The 25,051-nt window shown below is 40.1% G+C and overlaps 1 long non-coding RNA gene across 2 annotated transcripts in view; it reads left to right on the top strand.

Moving 5' to 3' along the window:
• The first annotated feature begins 984 nt into the window (after positions 1-984).
• The window catches only part of LOC121088347, a 46,622-nt gene continuing 22,555 nt past the window's right edge, over positions 985-25,051 (top strand). Inside the window, exons 1-3 of one of the 2 annotated variants that reach the window (XR_005827925.1) lie at positions 999-1,033; positions 12,322-12,415; positions 22,006-22,119. This is a non-coding gene — a long non-coding RNA (uncharacterized LOC121088347). Of the gene's footprint in view, positions 1,034-12,321; positions 12,416-22,005; positions 22,120-25,051 lie in introns of both variants that reach the window. The other variant, XR_005827926.1, reaches the window with a different exon arrangement.

A 25,051-nucleotide genomic window follows, 5' to 3' on the forward strand; every position in this document is an offset into this window, starting at 1 on the left:
ACCATAAAATGAAACTCTGACAGACTGATTATAACCGATCAAATGACTATCATCAAAATACTGATTTTTCTACTAGTAAAAGTTAGTCTAAAATACATAGCCAATATCTAAATTCTAATATATAGAGCCAATAATCAGAGATGGGTCTGAGCCATTGTCCCTGACCTCTGGAGAGAACTGGGCTGAAGCTCTGTGGATCAGCCTCCTCAACAGATGATTTCGAGCATGAAAACAATGCATTTAAGATGGGAGAGGGAGGAATAGAGATTATGAAAATCCCAGTGAGCTATCCTAGCTTTCACGTTAGTTTACTTGATTAACTTTTCCTGACTGTTTCTGTGTGGAAAATGGCTAAGAAGCATTGCAGGTGGCATCTTTGGTGACCAGAGCATTTCTGGGTTTTATCTGTTACTTGAATTAATTTTAGAATGGGTTATATAGCGATAATTGGCCCTTTATAACATTTTCCCTGACTTGCTACTCTCCTAGGAACATTTTGGGCTGAATTTGTTACAAAGTGTTAGCAGCCTTACAGAGAGGAGCTTGCAGCTTCCACTATCTCTTTCACAAGTGCTTTTCTTGTTATATTGAAGACTCGTAAATTTTATAACCTCCTAATCCAGAGTTCTGAATTGCCATCTGAGAATATTGAAAACAAACTGAACCACATCCAGTCCCTGTGTAAATGCTCTCAGCCACAATTTAAGTGACTTGAATTTTCTTTGTTAAGGTCCAGCAAGGGCAAGCCTATATAGATAAATTCAATAAACCTGAACCTCACTGCCCTTGCAAGTGGGCTACATGGCAATGTTAGTAGCCCAGACGTTGATTGCAGTGCTTTAAGCTTTTTTGAGTTGCTCCGTAGATCAGAGTTAGTTCATGTTCACACAGATCAAAACTTTACCAGAGAATTTCAGGGACTGTAAGGTAAACATGGGCCAGGCATTTACTTTGGACTATGTTTGTACCATGTGTTAAGCCTCATTTTGGGCTGTGGACTTTGGTTCAGCAACAGCGAACAGCAAGAAAATAGGTACCTAACATATATGATGCAGATGTAGCTTTTAATATGCTAGAAAACTATCTCTATACTGATTATTAATGCATGTTTATAGATCTGAAAATTGTTGTTTGTATTTGTTTCTTTTTCCTTTACACCAAAAAAAACCCAATCCTGCATTGCAATCAAGGAGAGTATTTAATGAAACTGAACTGACTGTATTGGGTCACTTCCCAGATTAGACACAGGGCAAGGGCATTGTCTCTAGTACAATGATAGGTAAGTGTTCAACTTTTTTTAAAATGCTTCAATTGTTTTAGAAAAGTAATGCCCAGTTACTACCAGAATGAAATCCTTTAGGAATACACATTGTTAAGCACCTTCCTTAAAAATTAAGAAAAAGATGTACAGGAGATGTTAATATGATGAGTGCTATAAGTATATTATATAAATGCTCTGTGATGACATATCAAATGCCATTTGTGCCTGGTGGCAGATGCTTCTCATTCATTTTTAGGATACACCTGGAGATGATCACAACCCTCTTAATGTGCCAGAGCAGGGAGGTAGAATTGAACTAGGAGTAGATGAGTGAACGGAGAATAGGAACTTATCAAATGCTGTGATGTCCTAATGGGCAGGAGTTGAAGACAGAAGAAAGCAGTGGGTGACTGTAAAAACAAATAAAATCCTAGTTGGAAAAGGATTGTGGAACTCTGCCATGTGTAAAGAGTGGGGGGAGGCTTTTACAGGTCTTGATTTATCATCAAAGGATGAGGGGAATTTTGTTTTCACCATCCCTTTACTCATGGTAATAACAGAAAGTGAAGTTCATTTTCCTCTTGGAAGTTGTCTCTTCACAGCTGAGAATCCACCCTATGGCTCCCTGCTTTGTTTCCATGCCCTCTGATTCTCGTGCTCCAGATTGCAGCCCAGTCGCCTGGCTGAAACTGGAATTAGTCCTCTAACCACAAATAATGTCAGAGAGAATGAGGTTTCGCAGTGTAGTAAACTTACACAGGCAGTGCCAGATGGCTTTTACAGTCCAGTTTGGCCCATGAGCGTTTGCTCGTGTGAGTGCATGTGTGTATTTAAAAAAACAAAACCAAAATCTAGTAGCTGCTGGTAAATGGACCATCTGGTAGCTGTTCCATCCAGTATAATGTCATTTACTTTTTTGCTTTTCAAGCAGGTCTGTTTTTAAATGGCTTATTTTAATCACCAGAAACCACATATGTGCCAGTCAGTCGTCTAGTAGTTCCCAGCACTCTTCCCTCTATGCAGCCTCCTTCTGTCAGCTGGGGTTTTCCCCAAGATGCCACTCACACTGATATCAACTTTGTCTTTTCCCCTAGGCATCTTCCAGTTTTGCATATGTGGTGCGTTTTTGCCAGCAGAAAACGTTTCTGACTCTATCGTTTCCTCTTTGTAAGGAAGAAGTCTATTCTTCCTGAATACTCATATTTTTTAGCAACCATTGTCTGGTCTTGTTCTCTCTTAGGATGAGATCTGATCTCACCTAACCCCAATGAATGCTTTAAAACTTTAAACAATGCAACTGAAGTTTCTTACAGCCTTCCCCTGTGTAGCTGAACTGGTTACAGAGCTGTGCAAGTCCCCAAAGCAGGTGCATGGAAAATCATGCCTAACTGTCTTTATTAGTGGGGAAAAACATTTCAGTAAGTAGATCAGGAGGAAGGCATAAATGGCTGTTAGCTATTTAGTTTCCCCTGTATCACCCTTGAGCAAGCTGAGCACCTGAGGCTTCAGTAAGTGCTATTATTTAATTATTTGTGCCCTTATCTAATGGTTTGAACGGGATTTGCGGTCATGAAGGGGATGGCTAAACTCAGTATGCTTCTTTATTAATCAAACTATTTTCTTTAGCCTCTTCACATCTCGTGTGTGTGTTCAGCGTCCATAAGACAGTGTTGTGACATACTTCCTTTCTGGTGGAAAAAGCTTCCAAAATGGGGCTTCTACTGTGAACACTTATATTTGTCTTTCCCAGATACAGGTAGGGAAAAGGACTCCCAAATTAGCTACTTACTGTATGTATGCAGATGCCTTAGCTCTTTCTCCTTGTCTTTAAAAAGCACAGCAGATTTCAGATTCTGCTTATCCTTGAAAAAACACACTGCTGTAGGAAATTTCGTTACTATGGCACGGGGTGATCTATATTTTCTTCTTCCTTTCTATCTAACTGTAATTTTTATTAGCAAAGTAGTGTGAAGGGCTTGTAAACAGGGCTGTACCTTTGGTGTGCTCTCACCCTGCAGTATGCCTGCAGTCACGGCACTGGGCTGTGTGATGCAGAGGTTGTAATGCGCAGTGTTGCTCCTAAGATCTGCCCTCTTGATTTAACAGCTCTGCATTACTAGGTCACCCATAGGCATGTGAGGGCTCTATCTGCCACCCCAGTATAGCTTTCTCAAACTGTATGATTTCTAAAAGTGAGCAGGATGGATGGTGGGTTAAAGTAGAAAAAAAAGAAAATGGAAACCTTCATTTTTAGACAGCCTCTGTAGGATAGCAAGTAATAATAATCTGAATTTGATACTCTACTAATATTTTCTCTGAGGTAATCTGTATAGTTTCATTTTAATACATTAAATGAATTCTTTAGCATAGTCAAGAGGTGAAACTCTGCCATTTTGACATTTATTCACATGAAATACATTTAATAACACACATTTTTAATTTGTGCTTCCTCTCAAAAGCTAGGATGACTGTGTGTATTCTAGCATTGCAAGCAAAACTAAAATACATGGTTGCAGTTCCATGTTTTATTTTAGACCATATAGTATTGTATCTTTTCATGTGAAGACAAAGCTCATGTTGAATGAATGCATGATTAGATAATTATAACTTGAAAAATGTATCCTAGGATGGAATTATATGAAGTCATTTCTTTAAGCAGGATTCTCAGCAACAATATTCACTGTCATTAAAGTACCATGGCATTACTATGAAATAGAAATGCTTTGTTTTCTTACTACTCACAGCATTGTTCAAGACAGTCAACTGTGATCAAGAAATTGGATTTGCAACATATTGTATCTATCACACTGTACCACTGTTGATGTTGAAGATTATAGCTGATTGATTTACATACAGGATTCATAGGTATTTTTGTTTATGAAGAATAGTATAGTAGTAACTAAGAAAAACACACAGACTGGTGCATTTACTGGCACCTGGACAATAACTATGGGCACAGGTCCATTGCTTTGTACAGGTGTGAGCTCTTGCCTAGCAACTGTATATATACATCCCTTTCATCAGAAATTATCCCGTTTTAGAAAAGAAACCCAGTGGTGTGAGAAGCCACTAGTTTAAAAATGTGCTTCTACTGTTTTTGTGATATTCATGAGCAAACTACCAGTGTTGTGTGGCCTTAATGTATTGTCAATAACAGTTTCAACAGATGAAGCCAAATCTTCAACATCTACTTTAACAGGGAGAACTTGAAAGGAAAAGATGAGGCTTTCACCATCTCTTTTTGCAAAACATGATTGCATGCAGAAAATAAGCAGTCTCAACTATGGATCTTAAAGACATTCTAACATAAGCTTTATGCTCTCAAGTCAAATGGACGATCTTGAAGTAATGATCATATCAATATTTGTTCACCAAATACAACTTTTTCCAGAACCTGGAGAAAAAAACCCTGTTTGGCTGATGCATCTTCCTTGGTGCTGATGGTTTCTTTTACATACAGGCACTCCACAATAAATGCAGCACTGCGTAGCAGGAAGCATTATAGTGATACCATTTGACAAAAAGGGATAAAAACCTGTGTATGTTTTAGTCCTCCTTGAAAAACAGCAGTGTGAGCATGTATTGTGTACAGAATTTAACAGCATAAGCCCCGAGAACTGTATCTAGGACCTGTCAGTGTTCCCCATGACACTCTTCTAACTTGCAGAGTCCCTGATACATTAATTCTTTTTTTCTGCCTTATTTAACTTATATTTGCAACCACTAGACAAGAGGTTAGACAAAAGCCACCCGCATGCCAGCCAAATACATAGATTTCAAACAAGCTCTTGAATAGCAGTGTAGTGATACAGAATGATTTCTACCACCTCTAACTATCCTGAGGACCCTAGCTCCATCTCAGAAACGTCAACCCATTCCCTATGACTCCCTTTTCCTGCAGGCAGTGGCAGTTCCCTAAACCTGCATGGAAAGGCTTGGCACCCTGACCATCCCAGCAAGTTGCAGAAACCAATATGAGCATGCACAAGCTATATCTCTTCTCTTCCCCAAACCAGCCTGCAGGGCCCCAAAGAAAATTCAAGGCTTTGGACCTCATGCTACAGACCTTCTGTAGCTGCAGTTCAGTTTACATATCGTGTTAGCTAAAGCTTTGTCATAAAGACTGTGATCAAGTTTTCTATGTCTGACATAACAGGACTTCCTACAGGTAAAGGTTACATTTGACTCTGTTGAGAACAGAGATTTCTTCAGAGCTTCTCTAAGATCAGACTGAACACCCACACAAAGCCAGGGTAATCTCAAACGTACTATCTTCCTCCTCAAGTGCCAGTCTTTGTGCTTGTCTAAGTGGCATAATAACGTTTAGAGATGATATTTAAAATCCTACCAAAACTGAACACTGAACACATATACTTGTACGTGTATACATATTTCAGGGGATGTGTGTTGACTGACTGTCATGTCACACAGGATGCTTCTGGCTGGACCTCATCTAGAACAACTGGAGCAATACTGGTCCAGCCCAGGTAGAAGCAAGACTCGAGGGGGTTAGCAAAGAACACTGTCAGTAATAAACAACATAAGAAAAATCTTTAAAGAAGAGAGACTGTTAGAAATTGATTGTACTTACCTTAAAAAAAAAAACCAAGAAAAGACATTAAGAGAATAATGCATGGTCTAAAAAGAATACAGAGCAAGTGAGGTGGAAAACTCACCTGCATTCCCTGGTGGGTTCTTGTTACTTTCTTTTAACAAATCAGACACCCACCATTTTGAAAAATACTTGTGGAATGCAATAAGAACAGGGCCAGCAGAATACTCAGAAATAACAGTGTGAGTGGGGTACAAGGCAGATGTGTGGGCAGGTTAATAAAGACTTAGCAGTGTGAAACAGCAGTGGATGTGACACCTGAAACTGCCTCTTTCAGTAATACAACTCAGTAGCTAAATTTTATTTTACTTTGCAGGCAGCTAATCCCCACACTGCTGGTGTCCGTTATCATTGCAGTGTGTTGCTGGTGGCTGTATCCCTGCTTTCTCCTGTACCCATGGCAGATTCCTTCTCTTCCATCTCATACCTCCTATCCCTTAGACACTTTGTACACAATCCCATTTTCCCACTGAACTTCCATGTTGGTATCATGTTTCCAGACTCGGCTTTCCTCTCCCAGGACCCCATGCTTATGCCTCTCTGCTGTCACGTTCCTCCTAGTCCGGCTCCCGCTCTGCAGGCCCAGTGTTTCTGTTTTCCTCTACCCAAGCTCTACAATACCCCCTTGGCCCCTGTTTCCTCTATGTCCCCAAACTGGAACATCTCAATGCCCTCTCTTCGGGGCGTCTGTCCCTGCAGAGCATGCAGAAACCCAGGGCATTGCTTCTGTCAGCAAATACATGTGAAGAACAATCAACTGCTGAAGGAAGAGGCAGAAAGTAACACGCATTACCTGCTCCCCAGAGCTGCCCTGATGGAGGCTCTTGGCACACCCCCAGGATAGTGGTGATTTTAAATTATTTTGTATTTACAGTGGGGTTTCTATCATAACATGGATTACTAACCTGTTGTTAGCCTTCTCATAGAGGAGGTTTCATTTTCAGATGACAAAAAATGCTGGAACAATTTATGATATTCTGTAATGAGATATGATTCTGTTCCACATCCTGAGGCAGTTTGAAAGAGGCAGACTATCAATTATCTTCTGGGAAAATCCTACAGATATTGGTTCAGAGGTTTGTGTGACCATTTTACATAGTTTTCTGAGATTTTTTCCATGGCTGAATCCCTCCTTGCAGTTTTGTGAGGACCATGCTTTCCCCACTTTGTGTCTTTCTGTAGGTTTTTCATCAGCAGAAAGAAATGAAAAAAAAAATAAATCTAGCCTCAGAGAGATGTAAAATGAAGCTTCCTTTATCCCTTTGTGTATAAGAAACACCATGCTTTGGAAATGTCTTAGTTTGAATCATGCAAGAAAGGGTTGTTCTACTCCAGCAGTCACATCCCTATTTCATCCATTCTGTGGATGGTTAGAACAAGGGGAGCTGAAATCAAGCATTTCTTCCAGTGAATTATGAAGAATGTCGGTTCTGAGCCAGCAAGCTATAAAAATGAGCAAAATGATATAAAAACCTATTAGAGGTAGCAAGAGATAATGACGATAATATCCATAATGTACTGTTCCTGCCACTTCATTCTGCATTACAGACTATTGTTGAGAATGATCTGCCTCACCAGGTTCCTGTCTGTCCTGCTTCTTGCCTGGCTGCAAAGACTTGCCCGGCTCAGTGTACCATTCACTGACCAGACACAGTAAATCAGAACCGCTCTAGTGAACCCACAACGGCACATGCTGTAGGTAGGTGGTAAAACCTATTTTTTTTCATACAGCATCTACCAGACAAAGTTTCAAAGAGATGAACCGATAGTGGAGCCGGTCCAGGTGCAGGCCTGTAGGGCTCTGTCCTGTTTGCATCTCCAGAGGAGAAAATGTTCTCTTAAAGCTGTAATGGCAGCATATGCACCTACTTTTCTTCTTTCCTTAAGCCCTAGAACCAATTCCCTTCCAACCCGGTTGTTTCATCATCAGTCAGTATTTTCTAAGGGGCTCAGCCCTATAGAAGCTGGGCTTCTATTTTTCTCCTGGGAAAGGCTATGTGTGTCTGTGCCATGTAGCATGCACACAATGATTATTGCAAATCAGAGAGGTTTTGTATCTGTTGATATGTTGAGGACAGTAACTCTGTAATCCTGGTGTGTGTGCAGAATGTCCAGTGCAGCAAAGACAGTGGATATAAGCACCAAAGCCAAAAAGTATTGAGTCACTACACTGTTGACACTGTAGTGTCAACACAGGTAGCAGAAAATTGCATTTATCCAGGATATCCAGATGGCTACAACTGCCACTACTGACCAGGCACTTTGTCAAACTATTCTTTTTTTGTTTGTTTGTTTGTTTTGTTTTGCCAAGGCTAGTGGCAGTTCTATTTATTAGTAGCCAGGCCTCTTTGGAAAGGTGGAGACCGTACAGTCCAAAGGTGTCACTAGCCCCCAAATAGTCCAGGAAAGGGCAGAAATAAGTGAGAGATTCCCACTGCTGCCCAATTTTCCTCAAAAGGCAAACTTTGGTAGTAACTTGCTTTCTCATTCTCTTGGCTAACCTGGTATGAAACTCCTATAGCTGTTAGGCAAAGAGCTGCTAGGACTGTTTTGATGGTGCAGACATGGAGGTTATCCAAGATTAAGATAATATTGACAGATATAATAATGAAAGATAGATATAATAATGAAAAATAAAAAACGATAGGTAAAATAATGAAAGATAAAGATTCAGTGACAGCACTCTGCCTGTGAAATGGGATGTTTCAGGGAGCTGCACAAGTACCTCAGTTCTCTGAGAGGGCCCAAAGGTCCTACTTGCTTTACTAAGATAATCTGGGATTACAGAAGACAGTTCCAGGAGAATGTTTTTTTATTTGATCAGAATAATTGGTTTTCAGCCCATATTTCATTGTTTTTTGTATGTCAGACATCCATTAGTTTTATCTTACATGCTTACAAAACAAAGCACATTAGTTAAATTCCTGTTTTGCAAGAGTAACTATTTTAGTACCTTTTGAAGCATTTTCTTTAGCAAGCATTTGGAAGTGAAAATAATGCTTTTTGATGGTGCATGTATCCTCTCTCATGTACCCTATGTCATGCGGATAGCTCCATGCCTGAGCTTGTAAATCCTGCAGGAACTTGAGACAATTCAAAAGAAACATGTAACAACCTGAGAATAAGTGTACATGGTTAATAGACCAGTCCTCATCCAGTCCACCTCTTTGTGATGCTCAGTAAAGAACATAATATGCAAAATACCATCCATTTTGTGTAGGAACCCAAAAACGTTAGGGTAGCATGGTGTTAAAGACTTAATCATGGCAAACAAAGCACTGCTAAAGGTATCTCAACACTGTAATATTAAATGCTGCTATTTTAATGGAATGTAGCTAAAGGCAGCATGTGCTTATTTCTGACATAATTTCATATAATAGTTCTGAAAAGTAACATCAGTTAAGACATTATTTTTAGAAGAGAGTGAAACAGAACGGGAAAGGAGCTTCTTTTCATCTCCGATTTGGCCAATTCTAGTTGAAGAAAAAGCAAAGTTAGGCCAAATATGACCAGCTTTCTTCTCATTTATGTAAAGTTCCCTTTAAGTGAAATTTCAATGAACATTTCTTTGCAATGTGGTTATTTCAAATCCAGCACTACATTTGTATAGAATCTACTGTAATATATTAAATCTTAAAAAATGTAATCAGCATTGAAATATATTTTACATTAGCATGAGTTCAGTCTGAAAGACAGTGAGAGAGAATGTGTGTTCAAAGTTTATTCTGGTGTTACTTGTTTCATAAGTGATGTTAAAAGTATAATTAAGGTAGGTATCATTAATTTCTGGATTCATCTCCCCTAATTATCTGGCTAAAAGGGTCCTTGCCTGAGCTATGAATTGAGGCCCTGTTTATATTCCAATATGTAGTGCTGCAATACCATCCATGGTCCTCATCCTCAGATGTCTACTCCAGCTGCAACCCAGCTGCATCTTAGGGTAAAACCAGAGTTTTTGCTGCCCGTCTGTGTGCCCTGGCTGTTTCTGCAGGGAAACCTGAACCCATGGGCTGGAGCGGGGGAGCCCCAGCATTTCTCCAGGTTGATGACAGAGTGACCTGGACTACGGGACACACCATGGATCGACCTGTCCTGCCGTATAGACATACCTTAAATAGCTAAGAGAAAGAGACCTCTCCAGACAGTGAGCTGTCTGATCATAAGGTCGATGTGTGAGATGCATGGCATAAATCGCTCCCTGCAAGTGTCTCTCTCCTTGTGTTGGCAATATCCCCTTGAACAGGCACTTAACTTTCAGGCAACTGAAATCAGACAATGTGAAACCCACCCTAACTAACTGTGCTTTTTCAGTGCCCCACTGAAAGCGTAAAAGAGACAAGGGTGAAATATGTGACTACTGAGATTTTGCCATTGATTTTTATTGCTAGTGGCTCGCCTCTGAGTATCCTGGAGCTGGATGCTGGCATCCTGCTCTGAGAAACGGGTTGTGTAAGCATCAGGGATTTGAGCACGTTTCCCTTGACAGCCCCTGTGAATGAACCAAAGGGTACTCTGTCTGCTCTGCTTGGGTACATATTGCCAGGATGTGTGACCTTGTAGGGCTAAACCATGGAGAGAGAGAAGGGACCTTACTGTGCCAGTCCTGCTGGGAATTGGGCACAAACTCAGTGCTGAGCTCTTAATCTCTGAGCATAGTTTTTTGCCTCAAAACAAAATATTACATGCCTTGAGGACTTTACTATTTGTTAGCAGCTGAAAAGCCTCAGGACTAGATAAAAGCTTTGAAAATCTGCGTTTTGGGTGTATACAGCTCTCAAGGGTTGAAACTCTCAGCTGCTTTCTGGGAAGCTCCTCCATGGACAGTTATTCTCAGTCTCTTGGGTTTCTGCTCTGTCCCTATGTAACACCTAACATTACTATCTTTTCCCAGATCAGGCCTGTAGCAACTTGTTGGAGTCCTTATAATAACCTCTTTATATCTATTGTCACCTGAAAATGAGTACTGACACTGCCTTTTACTGCTTGCAATCTGAAGCAATAAATCAAGTGCACTGTTACACACACAAATCCTCATGGTTTTGTCACTGTCTGGCTTTTAATTCAGCTCACACTGGATTTTATTTCTGGTTTTAGACCAAGTATAGCAATTAGATGCTTGCCACATTGCTAATATTTTAAGACTTAAAAATATCAATCACTGTTACTCTGGATAAATGTTATCCAGTATGGCCAACGTAGAGATGACAACCTTTTAGGGGTGGAGAGTAGCTATAAGATAGCAAATATCATGTTTTATCACAGCAGAGGCCAGCTACTAAAGGATGTGCAGACACACACCAGCATCTCAAACTACTGTTGGTTAAAGAGGATGATCTGATAAAACATGAATATTAGAAATGCCCTCAGTTGCTGTCCTGCTGGAGAAAGGCAATTCAAAAATCAAATCACTGTATGTGTGATGTGTCAGGACTTTTGGTATTCTGTTTTACTGTACTATTCTGCTAATGCCTGGAAAAAGTGGCAAGATAATGCCATAGTGTCTTCAGCTATTCTGGACAAGATCCTGCAGCAGTGGGAGCCCAAAGCTGTATCCTTCAGTGTAGCACTGAGCAGCTGCAGCGTTTCCAACAGGTAATAACCTATGGAAAGGTGGCAATAACTGAAGAAAAATGCAGCCTACATACATGCGTTTTCTTTGTCTAATTGAATCATAGACTGGATACGTCAGTGTATCTGTTACAGGCTGGGGGCTTCTTTCATGTATTCTTTTCTATTAAGCATTTGTGGAACAAATTTAATTTTTTAACTGCTCTTTTGTTTTTGAAGAAATGAATCCTTTCAACACGATTTCTGATAGAATCACATTGTCTAATTTCTCATGTTTGAAGTGACCTTTTTCTCTGCTTCTCTCAAAATGATATTACTGCAGATTCATAATTCATAGCATCAAGACGGAGACCCAGTTGTAGAAAGTCATGAGGTTTCTTTCTTTGAAAGTTTTCTGAAATCCTCAGACTTAGCTTAAATATACCAATATCTCATGACAGCGTCAGCAACATAATTCTAGAAAACCACAGTGTAGGCTAACTTGGGAAAATTGGGGAAGCTATCCATTACGGAAATATATTTGTGGCTAAGGTGAAAATTTTTCCTCTGCCACGGTCAGTTCTTGATTAATTTTTCTGGAAGCTGCACACATTAGATAATCAACAAACATGCAAATCCTCGGCCATAAGGAAAGCTAGCTTGCTGGTATGTATGTAGTTTTTGCAATGATCTCCTTTTTCTGCTGAAAATAATTCTAGAAGGCAATGCTTGCTTGCTCTGTGTCTGCAAAGAAAATCCAAATAGTGATTTCAGATGATGAATTATCATACCTTTCACCTAGACATAGAGGTATTAATATTCTTTAGGTTTATTAATATTCTCAGGGAGTAATATTCTTCAGTTTCAAACAAATATATTCAAAGCTGTTTGTTTCATGCAGTACACTGATGAAGAAAAGGAAATCTCACAAGTTTCAGGATTTAGCTCATGAGTTTGGTTCACTTGAACAGCCACACTCTTTGGATGAGGATTAGGTAAGCTTGTCTTCTTTAAATTTGTTTCATCTCTTAGGAAATATTGGGCATGTGAGGTTTTGACTCAAACTAGTGTGCTGTTTCCAGTCTTCTGATAAGATGTGATAAATGGAGGGAAACCGAGTCCCCTGACTTCTTAGAAATTAAAGCTGTATTCTCATGTCACATCTACAGCTTTCTAACACATATATGTCCATACATATATATATATGAAGCTTGTGTGAAGCTTTTCTTGGAGAGTTTTGATGAAAAGCAAAAGAAAGTCCTCCAGATTTTTGTCCAGTGCTGCAAGAAAATGTGTCTTTATTCATTTTTGCAATTATGAAGTTAAGACTGTCTCATATGTGATTGTTTGTTTGGGTTGTCTGAATTATTGAGGGTTTTGTTCACATGCTAAGAGGCTTTTGTTTGCTTTCTAAGAAGAAATGAAGTCTCTATGTCTCAGGGTAACTTAGATTACCCACGTCCTGGGTGAGCAATCTAACACTGAGTTAGTTGAAGAATGGGCACCGTGGCATCAGCAGTCACTTCAGTTTTTCTGTCTAGCAGGTCTGGATCAATTTTGCAAATGTTTGGCAATAAATGAAACCAGTCGTTTGTGAATTCAGTACTAGTCTTATTTTTTACTTAGTTCTGTTACACACATATAAGTGAAGGTAATAGGACGTTTGCAATTCGTAACAAAACCACGCAACTGATTTTTTTTTTATTTGTTGCTTTACGTGGTGGGTCTAGGATAACTGTCACTCTTTTTACTTGTAACATACACAAACCCAGTAATATTATAATACAAAAAGAGTTTAAACTGGTTTTGTGTGCCAAAGAAGGGACTGCTCATTTTTAATAAGCCATCTGTTTCATTTAGAAATTGGCTGTTTATAAATTTCCTTTAGTCGGTAAAATATTGGCTTCTTCTAGTAATACTGAGAAAACCCCACAGGATCCAACTAATAAACTGTGTTCTCTTTCCACTGTGAAAAAAAAATCACGGACCAAGAAAAATTACAGTGTGAGGGATGGCATTAAATAGTTGTGTCCAGATGAGGCCATGGGGCGGGAGGAGGTGGGTGAGGAGAGGGCAGTGCTTGTCCGGCCCCATGGACAAACCTCCCCTTGCACCATGCTGGTGGGAAGCTGCCATGGTTGGGAAAAGTAATGGGAAAGAAAGGAGAAGGGAATCTAAGTAACAATGGTGGTGGTCGGTCTGTATTTCCCGTGATACTCTGAGGGAAGATCCAGGGCACAGTGTGTTTGTAGGATGCGGTTTAAAACAAGTTGACGCTGTTTAAAATAGGCCTTGGTACTGCAATCACTGTGAAAGTTTCATGTTATTTGTGCCATTTCGGAGGGCAGGGGAGATGCAGAAGATCCTATTTCAGTGGTTAACAGCTGAGTTTCTGGGAGAGTTTTGCTGGATAAAGTATACCGATGGTGTGTTTGGGAAGCCCTGCTCTGTGAGGATTGCAGCATGTACAAGAAAGCGTATGCAAGACAAGACAGGAATACTGTGTAAAGGGCAGGACTGCAAGGGCTGTGAAGCAAAGAGGGCTGCAAACAAGATCCAGCGGCTGAACGTGGAGTGTCATGATGTAAGAAGCCGCTAACAGATTGAACTCCTTATCAAAGGCAAAGTTGAGAGATGGCTTGAAGGAAGGGTGCTTAACACATAACAAAAATGCAGCACAGTTCTTCAGCAAGGCTCTTGCTGCGGATTTTTCAATCTCGCTGAGAAAGGCATAACAAGATGGCTGCAAATTGAAGTTAGATAAAATGAATCCTGAAAGAAGATGCAGTTTCTTAGCAGGGAGAAAAGGAATAATTTATCAAGGAATGTGGTAAATTCAGCATCTCTTGATGTGTTTATGGCAAAAGTAAGGCACCTCTTTGAGAAGAATATTTAATCAAGCACTCAGGAGAAGTTATACAACTTGCTTGTGCAATGGGTTATGCTGTGTGGTTGTGATTATTTTTTCTTGGCTTTGGAGCCAGTGAATATATGAAGTCCCCCATTTATTTTCTTCCACAGAAAGAGAATAAAAAACCCTGCATTGTCCCAGCATATTCATTGCTACTGCTGTTCTGCATTAAGAAATGCCTATAATCAAATCTCATTATTTAGAATTTCTGACAGTTGCCTGCAGTGGTCAGACTTTATTCCTTTTTGGTACAGATTTGCCTGGAAATATTTCATTTGGGGCTGGGTGGAGTTGGCAATTATTTGCTCTTGCAAGTTAAAATAATTCTCAGCGGTGGTTTTGTGTATTTTCCACATGGTCAGGGTCTGCCTGATGGCTGTTTTCAGGGCCAGAGAGGAGTTCCTGCCCCACCTGGGTGCTGTGGTGCCCCATGTCCCATGCCGTGCATTGGCACTGGGGGCTGATCCTCTCCTGTGCGAGCCCCTGCCTGCACCCAGAAGCATCACCCCTGGCCCTACCTGCCCACATTGGGAACCTGAGGGTTTGTGCTGTGGTTCGGCTCTTTTCTCCCACAGCTTGCAGCACAAAGGGCTCTAGTGCCACCTGCCCATCCTTTGGCAGTCAGTGGAGTGCTCATGCAGGGTCGCAGGGGAATGCGACTCGCTTACTGAGATGCTTGAGGCCAAATGAAGGTACTGGACAAAGCAAAATGAGTAAGATATTCCAGCACTGCAATACACGAAAGCCAATGAAACGATCTGTTTGTCTGTTCTGGCCACAATGAAGTGACAAGAAATTCATAACCTTTTAAGGTTATGATTATGTATTTTATAGAATATGTTAAATCCAGTCCTCCTATAAAACTACCTAAGATGCGGCAAAACTTACAGAAAGTAGATTAATCTGTTAACTGATATAGGCTTTTGAAATTATTTCAACAAAATCCTATTGGTTTCATTCTTATACTAAACTTTTCCCTAAAGAAATGGATATTTTCTTATTATGTTTGTTTTGGACTTTGAAGAATCACAGTTCTAATGTATCCAATTACTTTTTTTTATTGAAAAAGTCAGAAAGCAACATGATTAAGATGTTAGAAATTCTGACTTTACTATCCAAACAATTTCACTTGTTAGCAGAAAAACTTGGATCCAAATTTTACTGGCATCCAATAGACTTGTAATTGGGTTAAAAATGAGCAGGGAATTTGTTTGAGAAAAGTAACAAAATAATTTACTTGTCTCTGTACATGTTGTGCCTTAATATGTTCTGATTTAAAGTCTTTTTCATTTGTTTTTTAAAGAACCTTTTGATAGGACTCCTATGTTAGGTGATACCTTTGCTGTTCTATTGTGGGGAAAAGTGGGAAATCAAGTTCAAAATTCCCTTACTGCAGTACTTCCTTGGTGAGCAACAATTCAGGCAGGACCAAAACCAAGATTTTGAATGCTACCTTTTTAGAGGTCCTATTGTTACAGATACAATAATTTAAATACTTTCCACAATTCAATCGATTTCTTTGTTGAATGTAAATCTTAATAAATCATGCCTGTTAGCGTAGTCCATTAAATGAGATACATAATGTGGCCAGTTTCGTGTTTTCCTAGGAACACCGGATGGAATCTTGGCCCCATGGAAGTCAATGGGAGTTGTGCCACTGGCTTCAGCAGGTCCAGGTTTTTTACATCAGTTTTGAATGTGCGTGACTAGTGTGCTTGATTCTCAACCTTAATGTTTGGTTTTGCACTTACATTGGAAAAGAACATTTTAAATCCTATCAGGAAGGAAGCCAAAGCATGTTCTTAAACCTTTGGTATTATTTCCTTTGGAAGAGCTAGACAGAGAATATATATTCTTTCTTTGTCTGATGGCAATACACGGTACTGAAATGAAAATAATTTCAACCTGAATTCAGTTTTATGTTTTCATATGTGTGTGTTTGTGAGTGTGTGCATACCACTGACTTTATTTCCTATTGACTTAAAGTACAGTTAAATATGGGTGACAGGCACGATAGGACTTTTCTTTGTAAAACTTTGCCCATTAGGAGTTGAAGGCTGGTAAGAAAATCACTTCTTCAGTTCCCTTTTCGTGTCTGGAAATTCACAGCAGATGGCCTCAGTTCTCCTCTCATTTACACCATTCTGACTTTACTAGTTTAGGTCATAGTAAATTGTGATTATCCAGCTATGAAAGTGGTATCAGGACCAGCATTTTGGTAACTGGCTCTGACTATGAAAACAAGTACTCGGTAAAACGGAGCAGTTTGTAGCTCTAACAAAACCTGTGGGATTTTTGCTGTGTACTTCACTGGGATCAGGATGTCACTAAAATGTACTGGGGTTCTTGCATAGTAGCCCCTGTTCACTTTCTGGTAATGAGTGACGGATGGAATACCCTAGATAAACAAAAAATGAAAAAGGACATCGCTTGCCAGTTACAAAGTAATCTGATGTTCTTAGTGTTTGCAACCTTTGCAAAAGTGGGTTTTGTTTGTGTGATTTTTCATTGCTACTGCAACTTCTGTGAGGGAAGAACAGTGAAATCTATGCCCAGCATACCATAGGCAAAGACCTGATCTGACAAAATAGAACAGCAGATTTCATTTCCATTTTGTGTGAGAGATATTTAGCATCTCTGCTAAACTGTAATATGGCACTTTGCTGAAATCCATAAATGCATAACTTTCCTAAACTGCAAATTTATTTATACTGAATTTGCTAGGTTTCAACAAAATTGCTGTAGAAGCTTTGTGGCACCAGAACCCTACACAAATGCAATTTGCAGGTTTGTCACTTTTTCAGCTATATTTTCCATCCTTCTCATCTTTGTGTTATGGAGAGATACTGACTTTGTGGAATCACTGCAGAAAGTTATAAATGATGTATGAAATGAGAAATCCCTGCTCAGAGCACAGAACTTAATCTATGCTGTTTGCTGTGAAAGTCAGCTCAACTGCAAGCAGAAAAGCCCACCAAATCCAGAAGATACAGACTAAGGAAACTAAAGCCTACTCTAAGATTTTTTTTTTCCTTTCGCTCTGTACCTGGGATAAGCCAGGGCATGGTACTGTGGGCTGCAGAAGGTCACGAGGAGGGCAGGCACTCACAGCTCAGATGTGCTTGAGAGTTCTGCACAGGCTGTGGGTTGAAGGGACCATCCTTAGCTGGGTGAGAAGTTTCTGTGCCTGAGCTTAAATGGGAAGGGGGAATACAAGGGAAGTGGCTGTGCTGCAGAAGAGGGAGTGGGCTTAATTCAGTCCCTTACATGCCTGTTCTGCTCAAGTCAGGTAGTTTTGCAGCCAGCCACAGTGGGAGCAGGACTGCACTTTGACTGTGGTAGCTATTTCCATGTTGTAAGCCCATTCCTGCAGCTTGTTGTGGCATAGCAACTTGCGTGTCCCCTTGGGGAGCAACCTGATCTTGGAAGAATGTCACTGGGTGGCCGCTACTGAAACAATATTGTAAAATCCCGCAGGATTTTGGAAGTCGAATGCTCAGTGTCTGTGCATGTAACGGTCACAGCACTTGGCTGGGACTGCTAGTCAGCACAACGTAGTTTATCTCACCTTGTCGGGCCAGCAGTGACCCGGCAGTGTGCCAAGAAACCACAGCAATTGGTGTCATCCTGCAGGATCCAGCCTCTTGGACAAGTAGGTGCTGGGAGAGAAAAAAGTAATCCTGAAAGGATGTAGTGATTTCCTTCTCCTCACCATTACAGATTTTTTCAAACTCCTGCACAAAGCTACATTTTTGGACTGGGGTTAGGGACGTCTGCTTGTCGGTTGTGTCTTTCTATAAAGTAGGTATTTTTTTGAAGTTGTTGTCTAAAACTCTGTTTTCTATGAAAATCGCTTTGGCAGAAAGGTAAATTAGCCCTGCCTGTGAATAGAACAATCAGTTGTTTTGCGGTACAAGCAGCGTGCAAATAGCTTCAGTGGTTCCTAAGAAACAAACATCTCTGCCAAATATTTGTAGTGGAGAATACGATATACAAGTAAGAGCAAGCCTTGGTTTATCCTGCTATTTATTTCCCTTGTCCTCTGTACCCCACTGTGGACTCACCGTCCGTTGCAGCTAGCTGCCAAGAAGGACAGCGAGGGAAACGTCAGCTCCTGTAATCCCAGAGTCAAACCTGGGCAAGAGGAGAGAGCAGTGACCTCCTGGTCAGAGGCAGAAGTGGTCAAATTCTAATCCTGACTTTGGAAATTAACTTTTCCAGGAAGTCATGCCTGCTGATGTCTGCAGCAGCTCACTGCAGGGCTGTCTGTGGCTCCAGACACCTTCTCATAGCTTCTCATAGCCCCGAGTCCTGCAGGATGAAGTGTTTAAATGTGCACAGAGGGTCAACTTGGAAAGACCAGGATTTATTTACAGGACAGTTGGCCTGCAGTCTAGCACACAGAGCTACTGCTTACGTCCTACATAAAATAGATGACTTGGCACTTGGCAAGTGCTACAGGTATTGCTGAAGAGGTGTTTTTTGGCTCATCCATCTCTTGAAAGTTGCAGAGAAACTGTGGTGGCTATATAAAGGGTTTGAGGAAAAATAGAGACACATGAGTAATGGAATAGTAAAACTCAGTTAGGCTGCTTGGCACTTGCAAACTCACAGCCAAGTCCTGCAGCCTTAACTTGGAAAAAAAAAAAATCTACAAAAATCAAAGGGAGTTTTAACAGAGAGCTTCTTGACTGCCTGCTTGTACTAACAGTAGGTGTTTGGCAGTGAAGTTCCCTTTCTTTGGCGGTACGGGCTGTGACTAGGGGCAAGTATCTCCTCTTAGTATCACAACTGATACAAAATTATTCAGAAACTTAACCAATGCTAACAGCTGGAAAAGTCTGCCATATTATTAGGAACAGCTTCTAAAATGCTGAAAAAAACTAGAATCAACTGCTAAAGCACATCTTGGGGAACTGAAGGGGTTTATAAATAATCATTAGAATAAACTACTCCCTGCCGTGAGGCGCATCTCTTATTATGCCTGTTATGTCCCTTTTGGCTTTCTCAGTGCATCATCAAGCATGGATTAAGGTCAAATAAATTTAGGATGAGTGAACACGACAATCTTGACTAAGTTTCCAAAAACGTGAAGGACATGAACTTGTGAGTGAACAAGTGCAACATATTTAATTCCACTAAAATACTCAGATTTCAGCACCAGTTCAGTAAACACTTTCTCAGGAAAAATATGTTGACAATGTCACTGTGTCAATAAATATACATATATTATGTTTAGAATAATATGTATAATTATGTAAAAATAATGAGGAATAATTACTGTAGAAGTGAATATGCTTTCCTCTTGTTTATAAGTATTTTACTCTTCATATGATGTTCATGCTTGAAATTGTATCATTTGTATCAGGTCTGGGGACACTCCAGATTTGAGCAAGGAAGAATATTACATAATCTTTTTCTTATGTTTGTTGACTTCTCTCCTAAAAAAAAGTTAGACTCTTAGACCAACCTTTTTTTGGTGTGTGCTCATTTCCAGTATGATGGGGGTCATGCCTCTTTTACAGCCTTGGTTAGTGCTAGTTCTAACTTTTAGCTTAAATAGATCTTCCTGATGCTTGTCCTTAGACATAGTTCCACAAAACAGCTAGCTTTCAGTCACTGGGTTGCTAAGGCCAGGCTTTTTCACCTCCTATTCTAAAAGAGACTCTCTTCTCCTCAGATGGGATGATGTGGAGGTGGAGGAGTACACCTGTGGGAAATGCCTTCAGCAGCATCAGAGCTGAAGGAGGGAGGGCTATCGGCCCACCTTAGTCCCATCTCTCTGCACTGAAATAGGATTACAGACCCGACAGCCATGTGGAGAGGAGAATGCTGACCAAGTCTGAAAAATGAAATTTGATCAGAAGACGTAAATAAACTGGGTGCAAGGAGTGCTGGTGGGAGCTTCTGCAAACCTGGGCAGGGAGGAATAAAGCTTTAGAGAGGGAAAGAGAAATGAATGTGAGCAGGGCAAGGTGTCTGCTGCAAGCAGGAACCCCCCCCATTGCAGTATCTGCAATAAAGAAGAATGCAGCCTCCCCAAAGAGCAAGCCTTCAAATGGCTCCCTGGGCTTCCTTAGCATGGGCAGAGGGACACTTCCCTACGGCGGCAAGCTCTCCATGCTAAGATGAAATCGCAGGTTCCCCCAAGGAAGCCTGTTATTACTTGCAGCCTGTCTCTATATTCTTTGTCAGTGCTGAATGCATTCTCCATCCTGTGCTGTTTTTCAGCCTCTCTTCTGAGCTTTATCTACCAGATTTTTGTTGACCTCCTATGTATTTTGCCTTATCCTGTGGTTTCTCAACTTATTTATTGATGTGCCATTTTTATTTTGAGAATAGAGTCTGTATGTTTTTTATAGCTCTGCACACCAATCTTACATTTTATAATGGGTACTGCATTGAACAGTTGTTAACTGTAGATGCTGTTGTCTGTTTGGCAAGTTACAATGATTTTTTCTTCAATTTCTAGTAGCCAGTGATTAAGGTGTGTACCTAAAATCTGTCCCATGCTATGGATAAAGACACTAACATTTCCAGTGTTTGTTTGGACCTTTTTTTTACATTAGCAAAATCTGCTTTATCATTTTGAGTGCAGGAAGGGAACTGATTACAAGGAAGGCAGAATAGGATTTATAGTATGTTCTTATAAATAAAGCCAAGCTGCTTTGCCAAATAATGTAAGACATGGCACGTTGCATCATTCTGTTCCTTTCACAATCCATGGTGCCATACAGACTTTAAAAACCTAGAACTATTATATGGATTTCTGCAGTGTAATTGGCACTGACATGTATATTGATTGAATAAATGGACTAACATGCATGGTTCTGACACTCTTTGCAGATTTGTAAGATTACAGCGGTGATGATTCTGTGTCAGCAAAAAAGTCTATAGGAATTTAAAATGAAGCCACAGCCAGTTCATTAATATACATATGTTTGAAATTGCAGCCCTAACAATTGAGTTCTCTGCACTGAACACTATAATATATATTGTCATGAGCTATATGCCCTCAGATCATTTCTGTGAATTACAAGAAAATTATGGAGTGGAGAATGTTTTATTATTGTGCTTTTCATCCAGAGATACAGGCTTTCACTGAAGAAAATTGAAAACACTGAAAATTAATATGTAAATGCATTTATCAAAAGAAGAGGAAAAAAATGGAATCCTGAACTTTAACTGCTTTTACATTTTACTTCTTCAAAAAGCAATTTTGATATTTACATCTCAAAAGCACAAGTAGTCCAGCTCTGTAATATCCATTTGGATTCTTACTGAGAAGTGACTGTCTCGTTGCTGCTGGGGGTCTGAAGGTTTGTTTTAGTTAAGCAGCATTGAAAACTCCGTGTGTGTGTGTGTGTGTGTGCATATTCTGAGACAAAAACAAATATACATTCATTTGGTGTTTCTCTTCTTTCTGTTAAAGACGTTCATTGTGGTTTTTACAGGTCAGTGCCACATCAGATAGAATGTAAATTACTCATGTCTTTGTAGGGAAGAAGGAAAAAAGAAACAGTGATACAGACTAGAAACTTCTTTACAATGAAATTTAGCAGTTAATAAATGGGATAAACCACATAATTTAAGTTTCATTGCTGATTTCCCCCCCCCCCCCCCCCCCCCCACCTTTAGCTTCAGGAAAGAAATGTACTGGTTTTTGGTTGGCAGCCTGACTTAACTGATGAGATGTTGGCAGCCTCTGAGAGGAAGATCTGTAGGCTGAAGAAGACTGTGGGCTCAATTTCCTACAGAAGAAGAATGCTGGATGAAGCATGGAAGCAGGTAAGCTATGCAGCAAACTGGGTCATGTACCTGTGGTACTGCTGTGTAATGTAAGGAAATGAGAGGTTGTTTATATTATTTGAATGGAGACTCTGCCTGTTTGTGCAGTCCTTACTGTACACACAGTCAAAATAGTTGACTCCCTGTAGCCAAAATCCATCCAAATAATCTACAGGCGACACAGGTAGAGAATGGGTAAATCCTTTGATTACGTTTTCACTGCTTTTGTAATCCTTTTCTCTTTCTTTTTCTTAACATCGGAAGCAAATTTTTCTGGTGTGCATTTTCTGAACTCCTCCGTGCTGGGTAAAAGTGCTAGACCCCCTAGATTTAAATGATAAACCTGATGGACTTAAGGACCTGGTGCTGAAACATACAGGCAGGAGTGTGTGAATACAGAAGAGACACCAGAAGAGAAAACGGGCACCACTCTTCCTTTGCTGCCTTACATGCATCCTTCATGACTCTGGCCACATAACAGGATGCTGGTGGTGTCAGCCACCACAGCTCTGCAAGCAATTCTGTCCTGCTTCTCCCAACCCGATGCCCAGGACCTCCTGCCCCAGTAGAAAAGGGGACCTTCACCAGAAGGACCATGTCCCTTACAACCTCTAAGTAGATTCTGGGACTGGACAGTTTTTACAAGGTCGGAGACATTTTGACCAGTCCCTTATAACAGCTGTTGGTTCCTTCTGCCATTGGTGTGGATAAATTACCCTCTGTCAGGGTGGTGAGGAAGGACAAGTGACAGTTTTGACTGACCCTCCCACCACACTGTGGTGGGAAGGGGAAGGCAGACTTCATGTGTGCTTCTGCAGTAAATTCTTGTATGCTTCTGCAGTTTCCTCCATGTCCTTGATAAAGTCATTAACACAGACCCATTAATTTCAGATCCTCTGTCTTTCCTGTGCTTAGCTTGGATGAATTAAAACTAAGCATCCAAAATAGAGTAGATGTTTTTGAAGCTTTGGCTTGACCATGTCTGTGTGTTTTAGTGTCCTCCATTGTATTTGGAAGACAATTTTTGTCTTTCCTTAACATTGTTAAATAAGTTGCAAATTCTAAGGTGATAAGCAAGCGTAAGAAACTCACACAGTATTAAACATAGCAAAATGGCTATCACAGAGAAACTGCCACCAAGCAAAAGTTATTACCTTTTAGGATCTTAGATACTGAAATGGTTGAGAATTTTCTGGGTTCATATTTCAAAGAAAATAGCTTGTCAAGTAAAGAGATTTTAAAATGAATATCTATTTATGCTAAAAATGTTCATAGCATTTTTTTTTCAGAATAAAAGAAAATCTGGTTTCATTGTCTTTCTTTAAAATAAGTTACTCAAGATTTTTCTAACAGTTTTCTTTTCTTTCTTTTTTTTTTTTTTTTTGTAGAAAAAGCCTTTATTGTTAGTTCTATTTATGTATCTGATATTACTTTTTACTTTGAAAGGAAAATTACTTCAATGCTTCAGATGCTTCAGACAGTAGAATATCTTGGGCTATCAAAACAGAATACAACAGTCATGATCAGAAACATTTTGCTTTAGCATGTAAGCAATTATTTCTATAAAATCATTGATATTCTTAGGATTTAACAGGCATGTTTTGTGAATGTGTTTACATCTTTCCAATGTTTTATGCATTTTTTGTACTGGTTTCATCTTTGTTATTTCTGTTCCCCTGTCTTTCTTGAATTTATGATTAATGTTTCTTTAGGCAACAAAACAATACATTCCAGATCAAGAGTTATGCAAAGTCATAGCGTTTTTTGAGAAATAAAATGAGTCAATAAAATATCAGTATGCGTAGCAAGTTTCCTCTCCATGCCTACAAGGTTTTGTAGGCAAAAGTTATGCTTAGACTAAAATAACAATTGCCTGAAGAGGAAAGAAAAATGGAACAAGCAGTAGGTGTTTATGGAAAATTCTAGTCACTACCTGGATTGGGATACGATTGATAAAGAGGACAAAAGAACTGATGGCATGGATTTAATGGATCAAGTTTCTCTTCTGCAGTTCATCTCTTCATTAATGACCCATGAAAAGTGAAGACCAAGAGATTTGGACCAAAGAGCTGCCAGAGACTAAACCAAGCATTACCTCTTGAAAGATTGCATCATTGATGCTTTAAATTAAAACTTTATTGCCATTGTAAAATGTCTGTCAGTTACCCTGGGAAAACAAAATATATGGTTTTGAGAGAGCAGTCATTTTTTTTTTCAGCTAAAGAAGTGTCCTTTTCCCTTAGGAGTGCTGTGAAATGGAGCCATCCACAGGCCTTCCTCAGCTGAGGTTCCTGGCCAAAGACTGTTCTACCTTTTCCATCCATATCTGGTTCTTTGTTCCTTTTGTAAAAGATGAATCAAGCTTTGGGTCACATCCACAGGCTACTCTAACAGTAAAGTAAAAAAGAATCACATTTTTTTAGAGAAGCAAGGTAGTAGTTTTCCAACTGATCCGCGACAAAGATGGTACACCCTTCTCCTCCATATAGCACAGGGATCCTGTGGGAGAAACCCCCTCTGCCTCAGGCTGCTCTGCATCTGCCTGCTGTACACCTGAAAGGCAAATACTTTGAGACCCATGTCTCATGACCCGCAGAAGTTTTGATCGGAGGTTTTTGAGCCGTGGCTCACTAACGAGACTGTTAGTGCCTCAGTGACCGCAGGCGGGAGGACCCAGGCAGGTATCTGTGGAGGGCATCGACTACCTGTTCATCAGCCAAATATGTTTCAGTGAAACAGAAGGTAACAAGAGTCAGAGGTTTGGATCTCCAGGCTGCCACTCAGGAGCATTCAGGGCCAGCTTCAAAGTGTCAGTGTGCCAGGGAAATGTAACAACTGCTGGGCACAGTGGCACAGCTTAGCTCTAAAGAACTACTTTATGCTGGACAGAATTGCTGTCACAGGCACTCAGACACAAGACCTCCTGTTTCTG

This window comes from Falco naumanni, chromosome 1 (assembly GCF_017639655.2).
Source record: "Falco naumanni isolate bFalNau1 chromosome 1, bFalNau1.pat, whole genome shotgun sequence".
Classification (NCBI taxonomy): domain Eukaryota; kingdom Metazoa; phylum Chordata; class Aves; order Falconiformes; family Falconidae; genus Falco; species Falco naumanni.